General features: G+C 41.9%; 1 protein-coding gene across 7 annotated transcripts in view; it reads right to left on the reverse strand.

Moving 5' to 3' along the window:
• Positions 1-20769, reverse strand: part of MYO18A (myosin XVIIIA) — a 2129602-nt gene that overhangs the window by 1035088 nt on the left and 1073745 nt on the right. The gene's annotated exons all lie outside the window — the stretch shown is intronic.

The raw sequence follows: 20769 nt of genomic DNA on the forward strand, positions 1-20769 counted from the left end.
TATACACTGTGTTTTGAATATTTAATTGCATTTGAAGAAGTCTAGCTATCCAGCCAGACGAAAAGTGCTTTATGGAATAAAAAGTTTGCATTACTAGCTTGCAAGTTCGTGGATTTATTATTTTTGTGGAGCATCATCCAAATCAGTGTCTGACATGACAGACTCAGGTGAGTCAATGTGCTTCCTCTTACAAAGTCTCTTCTGAGGGAGCTCTCCAGTGGGATAATCTGGGGAGGTCTCGGAGGAGGGGACACCTCCAATGGAGGGGCTCCCTGTGAGGTTGCTGCCAGCTGCTGGTGGGACAGCGGGTCCAAAGGCAGGGCTTTAGCACTGGACAAAGCTTTCTCTATTGCTTCAAAAGCCTTTCCACCCCACTCCGAAGACCTCCGCTCCGAGGAGACAAAAGGTCGGCTCTGAGCAGGAGGGACAGGTTCTGAAGCAGATGCGGGAACCGAGCCGAAGCACCGAGAGAGAGGGTCAGTTCTGAAGATAAAATGGGGTGACTATCCCCCTCAGAGTCGACTCAAGAGCATTGGCTCCCAGATCGCTCGGCTCCAGACTGAGCCACTGAGGATAGAGTCATCGGTTCCGAGGAAGCAGGAAGAATTAATGGAACCGTAGGATCCAACACCGAAGGACCCGAAGTGTTCTGACTCTGAAAGCGAAGCAGTCGGAGGAGGAGCAGTAATCTGGAGATGGGACGGCTCCAAAGCCTTTGGGTCCGGAAGAGCTAAATTTTTGGCCACAGCCGGGTCACAGAGCAACCTCTTCACCACCCACTCGATATCCTCATCTGAAAGTGTCCTGGAGGAACGGGTGGAGACAGAAGGAGATCTCCTCCTTTCTAAAATAGAAGACCTCAAGGTTGGAGAAATACGGTCAATTAACTGGTGACTATCTCGATACCGAAGGTTGCCTTGGCACCGAAGAAACCGACGGCACCGACACAGAAGAAGCGGAATTGGAGCCAGAACTCCTTGGCTCCATCGCTTTAGAATTTTAGGATGACTCTGAGGCTGGAACCGAAGATTTTCTCTTCACAGTAGTTGGAGCTGTTTGACCAAGTTCCAGTTGTTCCTGGAAGGAATTGGTCATAAGACCTCTGTCTGTTAGTTTACGCTTTCTCTCATTAAGTATCCTTGTACTGAAGGCATGACAAAAAGTACAAGGTTCTTGTAAATGAGCCTCTCCCAGACAGTACACACAGCTAGTGTGACTGTCGGTCAATGACATTTTTTGTGAACACTTGTCACATTTTTTGAACCCAGAAGGGCGGTGTTCCTTATGTTCTCTGTCTTTCTCTTTAGACATGCTGACAAGAAAAAAATAAGGCTAACAGCAATTACAATATTTACAACACTAACTATAACCAACAGCAAAGTTATGAAGAGAGAAAAGTTTTTATATATATATATATATTTTTTTTTTAAAGGGAAGGACTAGCACTCAGGAAGGAAAGGCCCTCTAATTTAAACGGGAAACTATAGTCCTCTAACTAAAATGGGCCGTACAATCCTAAAAAGTGGAATAGGGGATCAAGCACTCAATCACACATGTAATAGATAATAAATATAAAAGTAGCCATACTGCAAACACTTTTAATTCCTTTTTTATAGAAACCATTCAATCTCTTGCTAGACAACTGAACACCAATAACTTTTACCCTCCAAATAATCTAATTGACTCTCCCCACAACTTCACTCTTCATCCTATCTCTACCTCTTTCATCTACAAGCTTATTCTCAAACTGAAACCCTCTTCAAAAGGCTGCTAAACAGATTGCATACCCAATATCTATACTCATTAACAGAACCATACCAGATATATGGAAAGTCTCTCACATTATCCCACTACACAAAGGTGGTAGCTCTATTGATTACACTAACTATAGACCTATTGCTCTTCTCTCACCTCTAGCTAAGATAATGGAGAAATGTATCCATCAGCAACTTGTTCAGTATCTCTTTACACAACATTATAGCCAACTGTCAACATGGCTTTAGACCTCACCATAGCACCTCCACTGCCCTCCTTTCCTTTGTTGATACTATTAACAACAATCTTTTCTCCACAGCTCTCTTCATTGACCTCTCTAAAGCTTTTGACATGGTGAACCACTCTTCCCTCATTAATATCCTTCAATCCCTCTCATTTGATAACCTGGCTATTAAATGGTTTTTTGGGACAACCATATCTCTTCCTTATTGCCTGTTTCTATTGGAGTACCACAGGGCTCCATTCTGATCTTAACACTGTAATCCCTCAAGCTACCTGCATCCAATACTATTATTTGTTCAGCATCTACCTCCTCAGAGCTACTCTCACTAACTCAAACTACCTTCAACACTGTAGAAACCTGGTTTACAATGCTAAAACTAAACTGCTCCTTTTCACTCCTACCACATTAAACTTCAACATCTTGTCAAATGACACCACTGTCATCTCTCCTGACCTGACAACAAAACTACTAGGAGTAACCACTGATAACAATCTCACTTTTGATCAACATACCAACAACATCATCAAAATAGTTAACAAAAAATAGGATCATTACCCATCTGATATCTAATCACCTATTTTCACTAACCTTAAGAAGGCTAACCTAAATAAACTAGCAGTTTGTTAAATAATACTGTAGGTAGGACATGGAATCTGCTACCCACTGATATTACTCTAATCACCTCCTTACCACTCTTCAAACAAAAAATCAAACTGTACTTCCAAAATCACTGGCTTTGTTCCTGTAGGACTCCTGACTAACCTTTTCATTCCCCTACTCTACCTTAACTATTTACTGTCTTATTAGCTACACATATACTTACTTTTTTCTTGCCCTGTTGCTCTCCTCTGATTTCACTCTCCTTTCTCTCCCCTGCCCTCATTTCCATCTTCTTTTTCTTCCTTTGTTGTTCTTATTACTAAATGTATATTCTTATTGTACTTAAATTTTTATTAATATGTCTTGTAGTGTAGTTTAATCAAATGTAAAATAAATAAAAATAAATAAAATAGAAATATGAAGAAAATAGACAAGAAATAACAAGATTTATCAAAAGATCTTCTACTTAGCCAACGAGCCAGTAAGGAGACAACCTCGAAGCTTTCGTGGCAAATGAGATCTGGTTAATTGCTGTGAGGCACCATGGGATAGGGGTTAGCCTCAAGCCAGTAAAAGCTCTCAAGCTTTAGCATCGGCCGAGTCGGAGCCGAGAATCGGCTCCGAACACATCCAGCAAGAATTACGTTGAGACAGGACTACATAGCATCTAATACTTTGTTGAAAAAGTTTTGACCCACCTTATGTTTCTAACTTTATATAATATAGAATTTCAATGTTATTTGCATAGACACCAATGTAAATAGTTATATAATGGTTTGAAGTTAGTAATGTTTGTTTAAGACATCTTATTTGAAATAATAAAAAAATAATATTTAGTGAAAAAGTTTTGACCATATGCAGTTGGATTTCAGTTCCTCATCTGATGAATTATGCAGTTTAAAATAATCCACAAACAGAAGATGACAAGTCTTTAAACTTTGCTGTTTTCTGGCAGCCAAACTGTAGCCACCTAATCTGTTAAGTAGAAGCTTAATAGGTTAAGGGCAAAGAAAAAGCAGTGAGAAAGAGTCACATTGGAATATCCCCCTTTGAATTTTTATCCCTGGAATTATAATTTGTCCTTTATCGCAGCTTATGGTTGTTGTAATGTAATCAATCAGTGTAGGGTTTACCTTATACATTTTTACGCACTCTCTTATCCATGAATGTGGGATACTATCAAATGTTTTTCTGCAGTCTATCTACGCCATACTTAGATTCTTCCCCATTTTTAACAGTTCTCCATTATGACTTTAACAAATAATCCTTTGTTCCATATGTCATTTGTTAACCCTTCTGTTCTACTGTCATGACTGAGCTTTCTTCTAAATGACTATAAACTCTGGCAGCATCAGTTCCAGTGTATAGTTTATACATTGTCTGAAGGCAAGTTATTGGTCTATAGTTTTTAGGATAGTTTACAGGTTCGCTCTTAAGTAGGAGTATTGTTTTTCCTGTTGTTAACTAGGATGGCATTTGTTCAGGTAAAACAGTTCTTGCTCATGGCAAAATCTTCATGTAAAGATGTTAATACTTTTAGCCAGAAGTTAGGTACTGCATCTGGGTAAGGGGTTTTCCAATTAGGAGTTTTTCTTAACTTTGTTTCAATTTCTCTGGCCGTTACTTTACCCCATTTCATATCACCTACATTTGAACTTCTTATTCTTTCTTTTACTACTTCTATCCAGATATCTAGATTTTACCAACAGGGATGAGTGCATGTAGGGGCATACAAAACAGGCAAGAGGGTTAGAAAATTCATTGGAGAAAATCAAGTTAAGAGACAAGGTATTGGGAACAAATAACTAAGTAGGGAACAGTAAACAGAGTGGGACAAGACCAAGTAGATGTCTGGACTGTAGATTAGAGACTTCCTTTCCACCAGGGATTGATAAAGGGTATAGGCAAAGAGAAAGGGACAGGAGTGTGCTAAGTGAAAATAGGCTCAGGCTGAGTTTTTAGTTGAGTCTAGAATAGAAGCTGCTGTTAAAAGGTGGTAATTAGGGATATAAAATAGTGCATGATAACTATAACAATCAATCAGAAAAGGTTAGAAAAGACCGGGAAAGGAGACTGGAAAGGCAATATACAAAGAAACAGTGGAAGGACATCTGTATGGCTCCCAGGTATGCAACAAAATCCGATTATACACCAAGCACACTTCAGAGAAATTTTCCCCAGGTAGATGTTACATTCTTAACTGAGTTCAGAACAAAAGCTGCTGTTAAAAAAGGGGTAATTAGTAAGGTATATAAAATATTACATGATAACTATAAGAATCAATCAGAAGTTAGAATTGTTTGGGAAAACAGACTGGGAAAGCAATCTACAAGGAAACAGTGGGCTCCCACACATGCAACACAGTTCAGAAGGTTCAGTATTTTTGAATGGAAGTTAACATACACCAAATTTTCCTCAGGTAAACAGCAAATTCTGCAAGCATGATGGGAAAGAGAGGTAACAAGTTGGCAGATTTAAAAAATTCCTGACAGAGTAATTTGTTCGGATTTTTTGGGGAGAGGTGGCAAATGATTCTTCTGAGATGGGATACAGGATTTGGATTGCTCAGACATAGTAAGGCTTTACTAAGGTTAATGATAATGCCTGCCAAAAAGCAATCATTGAAAACAGACTTAAATGAAATATCGAATCTTGTAAATGAGATAAAAGAACCTGAGGTGGGAACTTTAAAAAAGGAAGGAAAAACTACACAGAAATAAATTGAACCTGTGGGAATGATATATACACACTAATGTTCAGGAGGAGGAGAAGTGAGGTTTAAGGAAAGGCTGGAATTCAAAAATGTTGAAGGGAATAAAAATTGTGAAAAAATAAAACATACGTATACTGAATAAACATAATGGAATTGTGGTTATGGTCCAGTTTACTTATCTATCACTGCATGTAAAAACATCATTTAAACATGTTTAAAAACTGTGGGCAGTGGCTGAAAGAAAACAGCATAGGAAGATGCAATAAAATTTATGTTTCTTATTAAGCTGTCAGGGCTTCTTCTCCATGACAAGGTGTGGAACTCCTTGATCAGGGAGAGCACTGCAGTGTGGAAACGAAAAGTTATGATTTGGACATCTTATAAGGACACGTATGAGCAGTTCACACTGGGGTTATTGTAGGAGGGTTAGTTGGTAACAGAACCCAAATATACCCAGGAATGGCTGCAGTAATTATATCTGTAAGACTGTTCTGTAAAAGTTTGGGGATTCCCCAAAGTCAAGCTGGACTCTATTACTGTAGGAAGGAAAGTTTACTATGCCTTGCTTAACCTCTGCTGCCAATGTTTAATGAGGAGTGTACTCATTAGAACATCTGGATGCCTATTTAATGAGGACTATACTCATTACAACATCTGGTTACCTAATAAATGGTGTCACACACTACCTCACTGAACCCCTTTCACCCTTGTTTAACTTACGCATAGCCATGTGGTATGTTCTTGTGGTATAGGAAAAAAGAAGTTATGTAATCACTATAACGTTCCATTTGTAGTCCATCGCGCCCTTCATTCTTACATATGGGTTCGGAGCCAATCCTCGGTTCAGACTCGGCCTATTACAAAGCTCAAAGTCTTCTAGTTGGCCCGTGGCTAGGTAGGTATCCCATAGTGCACCAGTACAACCCCCAGATCTTATTTGCTGCTAAACTATATAAAGACAGAACTAATGTTATCCAGAAAGAACAATAATAATGAAAGGTCTCCACCTGTTATGGAAAACTTATTCTGTTTCTAGATCCTTCCAGGACGAGGGTAGGAGGGTGGGTTCATAAGAATGAAGGGCGAGATGGACTACAAACATGGAACGTTATGGTGAGTGCATAACTTCTTTATGTTCTGTAGTCCTAGCTCACCTTCATTCTTACACATGGGACAGCGTACCTAGCACCTTATTCTTGGGTGGCTCACGGAAAAATACTCCTGAGTACCGTGGAATCAAAGGAGGCTCTACCTCTAGAGGTCAGGTCCAATTTATAATGAGTAATAAAGGTATGAGGGGTAGTCCAGGTTGCTGCTGCACAAATATTGTCAATTGGAACTCTGGCTTGGAAGGCTGCAGGTGTAGACTGGGATCGTGTAGAATGAGCCTTAATATTGAACGGTAAAGGCTTTCCATTGGAAGAATAAATAAAGGAAATACAGCTCAAAATCCAATTTGAAAGAGTCACTTTGGAGACTGGGAGACCTAGTCTGGAGTCGGAGAATGCTACAAACAATTGGTCTGACTTCCTGAGTTCCTTAGTCCTGTGAAGATAGAACCATAATTGTCTGTGAACATCCAACTGATGCAATTTGCATTCTGCTGCATTGGAATGGTTAGGGAAAAACACCGGCAGCTCTATAGTTTGGTTCAAGTTATTATGAGAGAAAACTTTAGGGATAAAGGATGGATTTGTGCAAAGAGAGACTATCTTTGTGGAAAATCAAATAAGGGGGCTTGATAGTGCTTGTAACTCTGATACTCATCTAGCAGATGTGATGGCTACTAGAAACAAAGTCTTCCAAGACAGAAACTTCACTGGACACGAATGAGCAGGGTCAAAGGGTGGATAAGTTACTTTGGAAAAACCAAAGTTTAGATCCCAGGAAGCCACCGGTTCCTGAAATGCAGGTCTCAGGAAAGTAGCACCTTTAAGGAAAGTTTTACACAATCTGTGTGACATCAGGTTTGACTCATGTTGACCCAAATAGATATCGCTGTCAACTGAACCCTAATTGTGGCAACAGCAGATCCCTGGTGGAAAAGTTCAGACAAAAATTCTAAAACCACTGGGATGGATGCAGTGTAAGGGTCAACATTCCTTTCTTCAGCCCAGATAGAAAACCTTCTCCATTTGCTAGTGTATAACTTTCTAGTGGAAGGTTTATGTGAAGATGTGAGAATGTGGGTTACAGCAGGTGAAAAATCATGAAGCCTGACTAGGGATGGAATTGGAGCAGCCATGCTGTCAAGTTGAGGGTATGGAGTCTGGGGTGAAGACAGCCTGACATGTGTGTCAAGAGGTCTGGCACTGGGTCCCGAGTCCATGGGTCATCTAGTAGATGAGGCCCGAGAAAGGGGAACCAAATCTGATGAGGCCACTAAGGAGTGATGAGAATCAATTTGCTTCCCAACAGCTTCGCTTTCTGAATCATCTTGGATATGAGAGGAAAGGGAGGTAAGGCATAAAGGAGACCCAGAGGCCAATCGTAAACAAGTGAGTCTCTCGGTGACTCCCCGGGAAGGGGGGGGGGATTAGGGAAAAGTAGCTGCTGCATTTGGAGTTGATTGGACTGGCAAAAAGATTGCAGCAAGGCCGTCCCCATGTGCGGAAAATCTGTTACTCTAGTTCCTGCTTCAGAGACCACTCGTGAGGCATCAAGATTGCCCGGCTGAGTTTGTCAGCTATCACGTTGGTTGTCCCTGGGATGTGCATTGCCACTAAAAAGTGCTGGGAAGATATCGCCCACTTCCAAACACGAACAGCCTCCTGAAAAAGGGGGTAAGATCTGGTTCCACCGTGCTTGTTGAGATACCATACCACAGACATATTGTCTGATTAGACTGCTATCGTCCCAAGAGGAAGAAAGTCGTGAAGTGCTTGCAATGCTAGAATCACCGCCCTCATCTCTAGGACACTGATATGCAGGTGAGCCTTGTGATCTTGCCATGTGCCTTGGAGAGTCCTGCCTAGATAATGCTCCCCCCACCCTATCTGTGAGGCATCCCATGGTCACAGTAGCAACTGGTTGGCGAGGAAGGAATGGAGTGCCTGTCGTTAGTTGGTCTGGTAGGATCCACCAATGGAGGTCCTTTTTAAAAGACTCTGTTAAGATGATGTGGTGGGATAGAGGCAGTTGTTGAAAGGACCACTGGGACGATAGAAGCCATTGGAGAATTTGCATATGTAATCTGGCCAGAGGGACTAGCATTATGGTGGAGGCCATGGTCCCTAAGAGTTTCAGCACTGTCTTTGCCTTGACTTTTTGATGAGGAAGTAAACGGAGAACTTGTTGTATGAGGTTCGGTGCACTTTCTGCAGGAAGACGAGCTAACATGGTGACTGTGTCTATTTCTGTGTCTATAAAAGTCACAAATTGAGAGGGCAATAAGGCAGACTTTTCCCAATTTATAGTAAGCCCCAATTGGGCACAAAGTTGGATCGTGGAGTCTCTGGTTTGAAGGAGTAGATGCCTGGTGGGGGCGGTCAGGAGCCTGTCGTCCAGGTATGGAAACACTTGGAATCCTAGACGTCTCAGGTGAGCTGTCACTACTGCCATAGATTTGGTGAACACCCTGGGGGCTGTGGTGAGACCAAAGGGCAGAGCACGAAACTGGTAGTGACTGGCTCCCAGCCAGAAGCGTAAGTGGCTCCTCGATGCTCTCTCCATTTTTATATGGTAGTACGCATCTTGGAGGTCTATTGAGCACAACCAAGTGTCTTTCCCTAACAGAGGGAGTATAGACTGCAGTGTCACCATCCAGAACTTGTCCTTCTTTACGAATTAGTTTAGTTTGCTAAGGTCCAAGATGGGCCTCCCGTCCCCTGTATGTTTTGGCACTAAAAAGAATCTGGAGTAAGTTCCAAATTCTACCTGGTCTGCGGGGATAGTTTGGATGACTCTGTTTGCGAGCAACTTTTTCACCTCTACAGTTGCTTGATCACTGTGATTGGGTGGAACATCCGGGTTCTTCTTGGGAACATGAGGTGGCAGAGAAAAGGGTATGGAGTAACCTCTGCTGATAATTCTTTGTACCCATTTGTCTCGGGTGATGCTTAGCCAGGCTTCTGGATACAAAGAAATGCGACCCCCGCCTGGCTCCAGAGAAGCACTGCCGGGTCCCACATCAGGAGCACTGATGGGGACAACCTCAAAATGAATCATGGCCTCCCTAGTTTTGTGGGCTGCCCCTGCCTCTAGGATGACGTCTACCATTTGCTCCTCCTCCTCTGCCTCTGAAGGAGGAGTCACCCTGTGCATCTGGGAAAAATCTCTGGGACTTCTTGAACCACATCTTACCACCTCTCTGACCCTTGGGATATGGTCTAGAGGAGACGGTAAAACTTAATCCCACAGCAGACAGCGTTTCCCTTCTTGCTCGCACCTGGTGAGTGTGTCTTTTACCTTAGGTCCAAACAACGAAGAACAGTCAAAGGGGGCATTGGTAAAGGTAGGTTTGAACGGCTCAGCAAAATTACACAAGCACATCCCTGAGGGTCTCCTAAGGGAAACTCCTGAACCCGCTGCCCTGCTCGCTATGTCGGCTGCATAAAAAATCAGCCTCATGTAGGAGTTAACAATGGAATTTAAGGTGGACCACTGAGCAGACACCTTATCAGGGACTCCTTCAGTAGATGCATCTTGTAGAGTATCTCCCAACTCCTTAAAGAGATCTCTTTGAAGCCTCGTAAAATGTGTTGGGACAGTTCAGCGATCTAAGTGTGAATGCCACTGACGAAATATGCTTCCCATATCTATCCATCATTCGAGACTCCTTGTTAGGCGGATGGACAGATGAAGTCTCCGCTAATTCCTTCTTAGTGGTCTCCGCCCCCACCATGGCATCTACAGGCACACCCTTGGATAAGAATTCCTTCCCTTTGGGAGCAGACAGAAATTTATTGGATCTCCTGGGAACTGGCACCATGGCATCAGGAGTCTCCCACACCTTCGGACTAACAAAGTCTAAAGGTTCATCAAAAGGTGGAGACACCCAAGAGGCTGAAGGTTGAGACGAAAGCCTTCAGGTACACAGACTCCTCATCAGAAGGGGTAACAGTGGGCCAGCCACCCCTCTGCTTAAGCATCTCCAAGTTGTCAACAAAGGAGACATCATCAGGGGACGACTTGGGGGACCCTTCTGACTTCTCAAGGTCAGTGTCGGAGGTAAGAGACTTACCCTGGGAAACTACATGCTTCCTCTTGCATGTCCTCTTCTGAGGGGGCTCCTCAGAAGGATATTCTGGGGAGGTCTCGGAAGACTGGGGACCACCAACAGGGGGCTCCTGAGGCTGTGGGTCTCTGCTGTCGAGAGAGAGAGTAGGTGTGGAGACGGAGGTCGGTGCCCGAGGGGAAAGAGTGTCAGTACCCTTGAGTGGAGCTGATGAGTGGGACAGCACACTCCTCATCATCTCGAAAGCAGACCTCTCCGGCTCCAAAGACCTCCTCGGCTCCGAGGAAACGGAGGAAGTCATCGGCTCCAGAGCCATCAGCTCTGAGATAGATGCAGGATCCGAGCTCTCCCTAGCCAACGCACTGAGAGGGAGACTCTGAAATGAAGAGGTCCAGGTCCAAGTGTCCCTGTTGGGGCCGACCGGTGAACTTCAGCTCCGAGACACCACGGACGGCACCGAAGATGTCGCAGCAGAACTCGGCTCAGAGACGGCCTCGAGGGGGGCTGGAACAGAGGGTTCTACAACCAATGGTACCAAACACTCTGGCTCCGAAAGCCCGGCACGCCTCGGAGGAGGAACCACAACAGGGGAAATGGACTCAGGTGGCTCCGGGACTGACTGGGTCAGAGCCAATAGCATTTCTGGCAAGGGACGTCATGAGTCTAAGCACTACTCTCTCCACATCTTCCTCTGATAGGCTCCTGGAATATCTGGAAGACAGTGTGGGTGATCTGGACATCTGCAAGATAAGGGACCTTAAGGTTGGGGAGACCGGCAAGTGACCGGCTCCAATGTAGTCTCTCAGTAGTCGGCTCCAAAATGCATGGGGCCAAAACTGAAGTCTCAGTATCAACAACCTCAATCAGCTCCGAGGCCAGTGGAGCAGAGGAGGTAGAAGTCTTAACTGGCTTAGGAAGTTTAGGAGGCAGTTCCGAAGCACCGGACGGCGATGGGGAATGCCTCTTGGTAGGCTTCATCTTCTCTTTTTTGGGGGAATGTGATTTTGAGAAAGAAGAAGTGGCCAAATCTTCTTTGAAGGAAGGCTTGAGGAGACCTTTGAAAATTAGCTTGTTCTTCCACTCCTGCAGAACTCTGGAGCTGAAAGAATGGCAAAACAAACAGGTTTCCTGCAAATGAATGGCTCCGAGGCAATAAACACAATTACTACGGCCATCCGTAATTGACATTTTCTGGGAGCACTTTACACATTTTTTAAAACCCGAAGGTTTATGGTCTTTTGCCTCTTTGGACATAACTGGTGAAACAGAAACACACAAGCACAATGAGGACTAGGTCCTCTAACTTAAACAGGCCTAGCCCTTACCACACTAGCACACACACAGCATGAGGACTAGGTCCTCTAACTCAAACGGGCCTAGCCCTTGGAAGAGAGAAAGGACAGAGAACTAGTTCCTCTAACTTAAACGGACCTAGGTAGAATGTATAAGACTAGAAAATCAGAAAACTATCAACTAGACTTCACACACACAAATTTGAAATATCTAAATGTCCAAACTGTCTCAAATATAAATCTACACTCAAAGCGCTAAGTCATAGAAACAAAAGGGTCAGAACTATCAAAAGACCCTGCATGCAAGCTGAATCGTTAAATATCTAAGTAAATATTTATTTAAATTCCAAACTCTCTAATACTAAGAAACACTGCACACAAAAAAAAAAACAAAATAATCGCAAACGAGCAAGTTAATTAGAAAGGACTGGCACACAGGATACCAAACAAGAACAACAAAGGCCAATGGCCAACTAGTTCTCAACAATTAAGTAATTTAAAGTGAAGAAAAACACTTCAACAAGTCTGAAACTACTCTTAACACTACTAAACTCTATCTAGAGCCATATAAATCGTTAAAGTTAAACTGTAATATAGTAATAATACAAAAATTCGGCCAAGCAAGAAGCACATCTGAACTCGTAGATGTGGCAAACGAGATCTGGGGATTGTACTGGTGCAGTATGGGATACCTACTTAGCCACGAGCCAACTAGAAGACTTTGAGCTTTGTAACAGGCAGAGTCGGAGCAGAGGATCGGCTCCGAACCAATATGTAAGAATGAAGGCGAGATAGGACTACAGAACATCAGTTGTTATGATAACGCTTCATGAAGGTAGCTTTACTACAGAACCCTGAAATATAGGCCATCTTTAACTAGCCTAATCTGCAAGGTTATGGAATGCATTTTCTCTGGCTTCTTAAGCTATAGCATTCAAACCATCATATAATTGGATTCATAACAGTTTGATTTTGTCAAAGGTAGATCATGTCTACTCAGTTTAGTAAACCTCCTTGAAAAAGCCACAGAGGCAGTGGATACAGGTCATTTGGTTTATACAGGATTATTTAGAATGCTGGCATTGTAAATAAGCTACAATATATCAAAGCAGATCCTTATGTGGTTAGATGGACTGCAAATTGGCTGAAAATGGAACCAATATAATTAAGGTAGCAGTTGCCATTTCAGAAACCAAAAAAGCAAGCCAGCAAAGCATCAGTGGTAGCACCTCTCACTGTTATGTTTTTCTGATCTCCATACCATAAACTGGGTCTATGGCTAACCAGCACTGTTGAGACTGTAAGTTGCTTGTTATCATTCACTACTCGCCAAACGTTAAATTACTGCAGCAAGAACTAATACTTACAAAAACAATGGTATACAGAAAAGGGGCTTAAACCAATGCAAAACATACAGTATCGGCACATTTGTTAATCACCCCTCATCTGTAATTCATAGTGCAGCCAATGCACTAATCCAAATGGACACAGTAATCAGGGATCTTGGCACATGTGTTGGCAGCTCATGTAGCAACAGTAGAGAGGACATCTTTCTATAATTTCTAAAAGATCTCATCAAGGTCAAATTAAGTTATTATTTCTCTGCACTTAGCCATAATTAGACCAATTATTGAGTACAATGATCTTCTTGGCATGTACCTAGCCAGATACATCATCCAGCTTGAAAAGCCCCAAGACTCCTAACTAAAAAGATTTTTTTTTTCCTAACTGTAAAGATTGTTGGTATAAAAACCCTTAGCTACCAAGGCAGCCTTGAAGCCCTGCTCTCTATCCTTCTCCTACAGCCTCCTGTGAGGAGACAAAGGTCTTGCATTGTGTGCCATCAAAGACCCTACCTACTGGATCTATTGTACCTCCTTAACTTATTCATTCCAATGAAGCTCTAAGTTTGTACGATAACTTCCAATTAATGCCGCTTGAGCTTTTTGACAAAATCTAACTATGCCCTCACATTTGGAAAAATTATCTCATCTCTGGAGCCATAATGGTTTCTAAAGAAATGTAAATGGCAAACTGTTCATCACAAACAATTCTTGACATCTGTATGTTCATTAAATTCTAGGTCTTAAACTAGATTTTATAAGTCATAATAAACCTAGTAAATATTCATTTTGTAATACTTTGTAACAACTTACAATATCTCAGTACCTACTCAAATTACTCACATACTGTCAAACAGAATGCATTTGTCCATCTGTGGCTTTCATATGCATCTATGGAGTTCTGTTTTACTTGGTTGTTGAAATATTTAGAAAAATATGAACATTATATGAAAACATAAGTAAACAATATATGTATAAAAATATCTTTTTAGCAGCACTAGACATCATGTATGGCTCCAGCCTCAGAACTCTTTATAAGTGTAGGTCTAAAGCCAGGTAATTCAGTGTAGGTATGGGTGAATGTGCAAACATAGATTATATTAGAGTGATTACTATCATGTGGTCAAGATTTATTAAAATTGGACTAGGAGATCTGGGTAGTGACTGCTTAACCTCAGCATAAGTGAGTGGATTGTCAGGTGATTGCAATGTAATAGCAATCTGCCCACTGACATGTGTGGTACGCAAAAGGTTAATCTGTGGACCTCTCAAACTATATCTATTCCATAAATCCTCTTGCTATAGGTGTTCAAAGGCCTCCAACAACTGGCAAAAGAATGAACCAGCAGCTTTATTAAAAGTCAAAAGTACCTGCTGAAACTAATGTTGGCATAACAGTACTTCTGAAAAAGTCCCAAATACTAACAGTGACAAAAGTGTTTAACCTTTGGTGCACTAGCTTTGTGTTTGTACTTGTGTGTTTTTGTTACCTGCTAACGTTGGTTTCAAAAGGTATTTTTGATGTTTAATAAAGCTGCTGGTTCGTTCTTTTGTCAACTGCAGTTGGAGTCCGTTGAACACCTGTGCTGACAGGATTTATTGGATTTGGTTATTTGTGAGCACCTTGCAGTTCTGTGTTTTTTGTTTTAAGTACAAAATATATCTATGAAAAATAAGAGTGGAAAACTGTCAGTAAGCATGAGGCAGTTACTATACTGCCAGAGTTCCTATAGTGAACAAAATGGCAACAGATGGGCCAGAGCAAACTGCAAACCCATACTGACACACAGACTATCAAATAGCCAGATATTTGGCAACTACCTAATGTGGTAAACGGTTTACCTTCATAAGGCTGAAGTGCACATCTGCGACGGTCAGATGTGTGACAGTACAATTTCAAAAGTTCATAATAATGAACTATGAATTGCTGCAATCACAAATGAGCGAATGCCAGTGTGCAATCGCTCATGTGGATTCGACATTCTGAGTGGAGATCGCACTACAGTGGGGATCGGAACATGTACCCCTTCCCTCACTGCACTGCGATCATGGAGTTAGTATATTAAATTAGCAGGGCATGTGGGGTGCAGGGAGGCTTGCCCTCCTGCATAACGGTGTTTTGGAGACATCTGAAAATGTCAGGTGTTTCAAAAACATTCAACATTCCTGGAATGTCGAATTTATTGTTCAGCATTTTCAGTGTTTTCAGCATTCGAAAATGCAGTTTCCGACCTTTAGAGTCAGACATATGATGAGTCGTACATGTTAATTGCAACTTTGTAAAAGTAAACAGCGGTAAACTACCACGAGGACTTGAGTGGTAAGAGCACACAAATATCACATACAATTCATGTGAAAGAATTGACTGCGGTTTTCAGTTGCAGGTTCAGCCACCACTAGGAAACATTAACTAGTCAACAGTGAAAAATATTAACTGTTGTAGTGGTATAACAAAACAAAATAACCCACTCAATATTAGCAACTACAGTGGGGATATTAACTGTTGTAGTGGTATAACAATACAAAATAACCCACTCAATATTAGCAACAAAAGAAACAGTAGACAGAGAAAAGCTCCAATAAGCAAAAAAAAAAAAAACAAAAAGAACAGCAGACAACCAACTAGTAAGACAGTACAGGAAACCTCAGCAGCCATTTCAGACAGGCAGGGGTGGAAACATTTCTCCTCTCACTATGAACATCTACTGCAACCAAGTCAGCAACAGCCAATTATCCCTAGTAATTCACCTGCCATCTGGTCTATACTTATATGAAACAAAGACAATATACAAGCAATCTACTTAGCACAGCAGAACATCAGCAAACTCAGTAAATCGCTGCTCAGCATTAATGTTTACTACTCAGAAATAACTTGGGCAAACCATTAACTAAAATGTGCTGTGCTGTGATTAGGAATACGAAGCAGAAAGACATGGCGGTTCTTTGATGATGTCATAATTCTTGAGACAAGGACAGAAAAACAGCACTGTCTGATCACATTACAGTAACAAATGTTGTTGTGTCTTTCGGCTTTTCCGGTTAGGGGTCGCCACAGCGGAACTCCGGTCCGCTAATGATTGGTAGTTGATTTTTACGTGCCGAGTTACCAGCCCTGACACACAACCTTCAACGAAGGTATGCCCATTCACGCACGTCTCCACGCAGAAGACGCTCTAGCGAGAATCGAACCGGACAGCGTCTTACTGTGAGGCGACAATGCTACCGCAGCACCACCACCACGGATACATACAGTAACAAATACTAACTGGAAAAAAAAAAACAGAATCGATAAGAAATTTTCAAGGAGTACTATCATGAAGCAAGTATTTGAAGTCACAGTTTTATTACTAGCATTTAAAATCTTGCTACAAGCGATATCCAACAGGAAATCAAGACTGGACTACATGGTGCTCATCCAACCTAAAATGCTGTGGAAACTTCAGCAACCTTTGAAAATGCATCCAAAACTAGAGTTGCTTAGCAAGAGAAAGTATTTTGTTTTCAGAAAATGCATCTGTCCAGTGGCTTTTATTCTCCTCTCACTTTTCAGCTTATGTCTAAATTATATTCTGAATCATTTATTTAAGAGAAATTTAAAAGAGCACTAATATTCCACATTACTGAAACAAGAATTTATCTGTCTGTCAATCAGTGTTTACCCTACTCTTACTAATTTACAAACCTTTTAATATACCCTATTCTGTTTCATATTCCATTAGGACATTATTATTGCCGTTTTTAATAATAAAGAAAATATGTTGAGAGAAAAAAAAAAATCATACTATTTAGGTGTTGCTGCCCTCTTGTGGAAATTGTTTCAAATAACAATGAGAAGAGTAAGGAGGAAATTCAGTGCAGTAAATATTAAATGAAGTGTACGATACATCTGTGTGTTAACGCAGACCTGTCTGCAGCCACACTGGTCACTCAGTAACATATTTCATCCAGTAATCTGTGAGAGAGGAATCAGTACTTTGGCACTGATATCTGCCAAAATGATGGCTGTTTTGCTACCACTGTTTCTGTGTTAGAATTTTTTTGAAATATGTACTACAACGTCTGTTATAATATTAGCAAAATAAGTTATGCATTTAGTACTAATTAGAAGTTATATACTTACCATAATTTTGCATCTGTGTTGTCCATTTCCATTCTTCCTCACAAATGGGATTGGATCCAACCCTCGGATCCGACTCTGCTGCATACAGAATACTTTGGATCCAATTCTTGAGTTCCTCATTCTACCCATAAAGCTCTATTCTCTCCCCAACTCCTCAGATCGAGTTTGCTGTCTAATTTCCCAATTTATAATAGAGACAGACAAAGACATAAGAGAAGGTTAGGGATCAAACCTGAAAATGAAAGGTTCCAATACAGTCTAACAGGTATTTTTCCGAGAGACAAAGCTGGGGGATGGATGGGAGGTAGAGAGAGAAAGAATGAAAGCTGACAACACAGATACCAAGTTATAGTAAGTACATAACTTATAAATCTGATGTTGTCCCTTTTCATTCTTCCTCATAAATGGGACAGAATCCTCAGCTATGTAGCCCCTGTGAGCCCCTCACTGACAGACATACCCAAGTACTAAAACTAAAAGAAGCTCTGCTTCTGGAGACCATGTCCAATTTGCAATGTATAACAAAAGTGCGAGTCTTTGACCAAGTGGCTGCAGCACAAATATCATCAATGGAAGCCTTTGATGAAAAAGTGGATGACATAGCCATAGACCAGGTGGAATGAGACAGAGAAGGGATTTATTTCCAAAATGGAAATGAGAGATTGTTGCCAACTGAAGCTTAATAGTAGAAAGACTATCCCTTTCTTTACAAAGAAGGAAGAGAAGAATGTCCAAAACAGGTGTTGAAAAAGGATCAATATTCTGGTTGGAAGCACAAACACAAAATCTTTTCCATCTGCTTCTGTAGACTTTCTTGGTAGAAGCCTTCAAAGAGGCCAAGATAACCTCACAAACTGGGGAATCGAGCCTGGACTGTCTATTACTGGAAATGGAGAAACCACACAGTCAGTTTGTGTGTGTGGAGATGGGGGTGTTGAATTCTCAATGGATGGGGCAGGAAATCTCTCAAGTGAGACCAGAGGAAGGGGAACCATACCTGTTGAGGCCAGAAGGGGGCAATGAGGATGACTGAGCTCTTCAGCCTGGCTGCTTTCTGTAAGAACTTTGAAATTAGAGGAAGAGAGGGGTAAGCATACAGGAGACCCGGGGGCCAACTGTGAATCAGAGCATCTCTCGAGGACTTTCCCGGAGAGGAATCAGAGTGAAATACTTGTTGCACTTGTTGCTGAGGGGTGAGGCAAATAGGTGGCAACAAGGCTGGCCCCAGCGGCTAAAGATCATATTTGCCACTGACAGAGACCACTCATGAGGCATCAGAGTGGACCTGCTGAGCCTGTTTGCTAGTTCATTGGTTTTCTCCCAGGATGTGTGTCACAATAAGAAAGCGATTGATCATTCCCAAACCCTCATGGCCTCTCTGCAAAGGGGATAGGATCTGGTTTCTCCTTGCTTGTTGATGTACCAAAACACTGACATGTTGTCTGTTTAAATTGCAACAGTCCCCAAAGAAAGAGAGAGAGAGAGAGAGACAGAGACAGAGAAAGTCCTGAAATGCTTGCAATGCTAGAAGGACTGCCCATGTGCCTTGGACCATCTTTCTCAAGAAATGCATCCCCCACCCCAGTTGGGTAGCATGTGTGGTCACAGTGGCAACTGGAGGCAGAAAGGTAAATAGCCTGCCCAGAAACAGGCCATCAGACAGAGTCCACCAGCGAATATGACATTTGCAAACTGGGGGACTTTTATGGGAAACAACAGAGTCCAGTAGAGTATGGACCATTGAACAGCCAAAGTCCACTGAAGGATTCACATAAAGAATCTTGCTAAAGGAACTAGAAATACAGCTGCTGACATCAAGCCAAGAGGTTGTAGTACCAATCTTGCTGGAGGAGACGGGTGAGATAATATGGCCCAAACTTGATGTCTCAAGGATTTGATGCAATGAAAAGGTAAGGACGCTACCCGAGTCGTAGTATTCAAGAGAGTTCCTATAAATTCCAGGGTCTGTACCAGGACTAGGTTTGACTTGGTATGGGTTTATTAAGATGCCTAAGGTGTTGGAAACCTGGAGCAAGGAGTCCCTGGCTTGTAGAAGTTGATGCTTGGATGGAGAGTTGAGGAGCCAATCGTTGAGACATAGAAACCCCTGGAATCCCTTGAGTCTCAAGTGAGCTGCCACTACTGCCATGCTTTTCGTAAACACCCTGATGGCTGTAGCCAGTCCAAAGGACAGTACCCTGAATTGGTAATGATAGCCTCCACGCTGAAAGCAGAGATGTCTCCTGGATCACCGGTCTATATTTTTATATGATAATGCACATCCTGAAGATCTACAGAGCACATCGTCATCCTTGAGCAGAAGAGGCAGGATGGACTGAACCGTGAACATTCAGACGTTCATCTTCTTTTCATACTGGTTTAAGGTTGCTCAGATCCAAAATGTGTCTTAGGTTCCCTGTCTTCTCTGGCACTAAAAAGAAGAGGGAGTAGGTTCTGAATTCCCATCTGGTTGGGTGGTGCCTCCTGGATGACTCTTTTCTGGAGCAGCTTTTCTATTTCTTGTGCTGCATCTTTCATCTGACTGGGTGGAACGTTGAGAAATTTCCTCTTCTGAACAGGAGGAGGAAGGGAAAATGGAATGTAGTAACCTCTGGATATGATTCTTAGCACTCATAATTTTTTTCTGATATCTGTCCAGGTTTCTAGGTGCAAACAGAAATTACCCTGACTGCCCCCAGAGATGGACAGTCGAGGCAATGCTTCAGGAATATTGATATGGCCTATCAGAGAAGGAATGAGGAGAATAAATCTAAGATGACTTCCCTGTTTAACCGAGCAGAAGCATATCACCGTCAAGCAGGAATGGAAATCAAACCAGAAGTAGATAAAAAAAATCAGGTAGCCACTGAATGTGCCAAAAAAAACAAAAGAAAGAATATAAGGTGAAAGATCAAATGAAAAGGCAAGAAATGTGGAAAATGCACAAGTATAGTGACAAGTACAGAAAACTTCTGAAAGAACCTCATGTTGATCAGGGACAAAATCAGGAATGGTTAAGGAGAAGTGAATTTAAACCAAGAGATGAAAGGTCAATATTCGTGGCTCAAGACAGTGGTCTACATGCACACTGGTTTACAAAGTCCATTGAACATGTGGGAGAAACAGACAAATGTAGGTTTTGTAAAACCAAACTGGAAACAATCGCACACCTCATTGCTGGTTGTGACATACTAATGGCAGAAGGACTGTATACTGAAAGGCACAATAGTGTGGTGAGACTGTTGCACTAGGGATTGTGCAGACATGGTTTTGAAGTGGCTGAAAAGCACTGGAAACGTGCCACAAAGCATGATAGAAAATGATGAAGTGTACATCACATGGGATCATCCATTACCAACAATTCAAAAGACAGATGCTAGAAAGCCATATATAGTAGTCCAGGAAAAGAAGACAAAAGCAGCATTAATCATTGAAATTGCCAAACCCAGTGACTACAGTGTCCTGTGTACAGAGAGGCACAAGATTATAAAATATCAGGATCTGCAAGCGGAAATGCGAGCAATGC

The sequence above is a fragment of the Protopterus annectens genome, chromosome 13.part0 (genome assembly GCF_019279795.1).
Source record: "Protopterus annectens isolate FY-2018-M chromosome 13.part0, PAN1.0, whole genome shotgun sequence".
Classification (NCBI taxonomy): Eukaryota; Metazoa; Chordata; order Ceratodontiformes; family Protopteridae; genus Protopterus; species Protopterus annectens.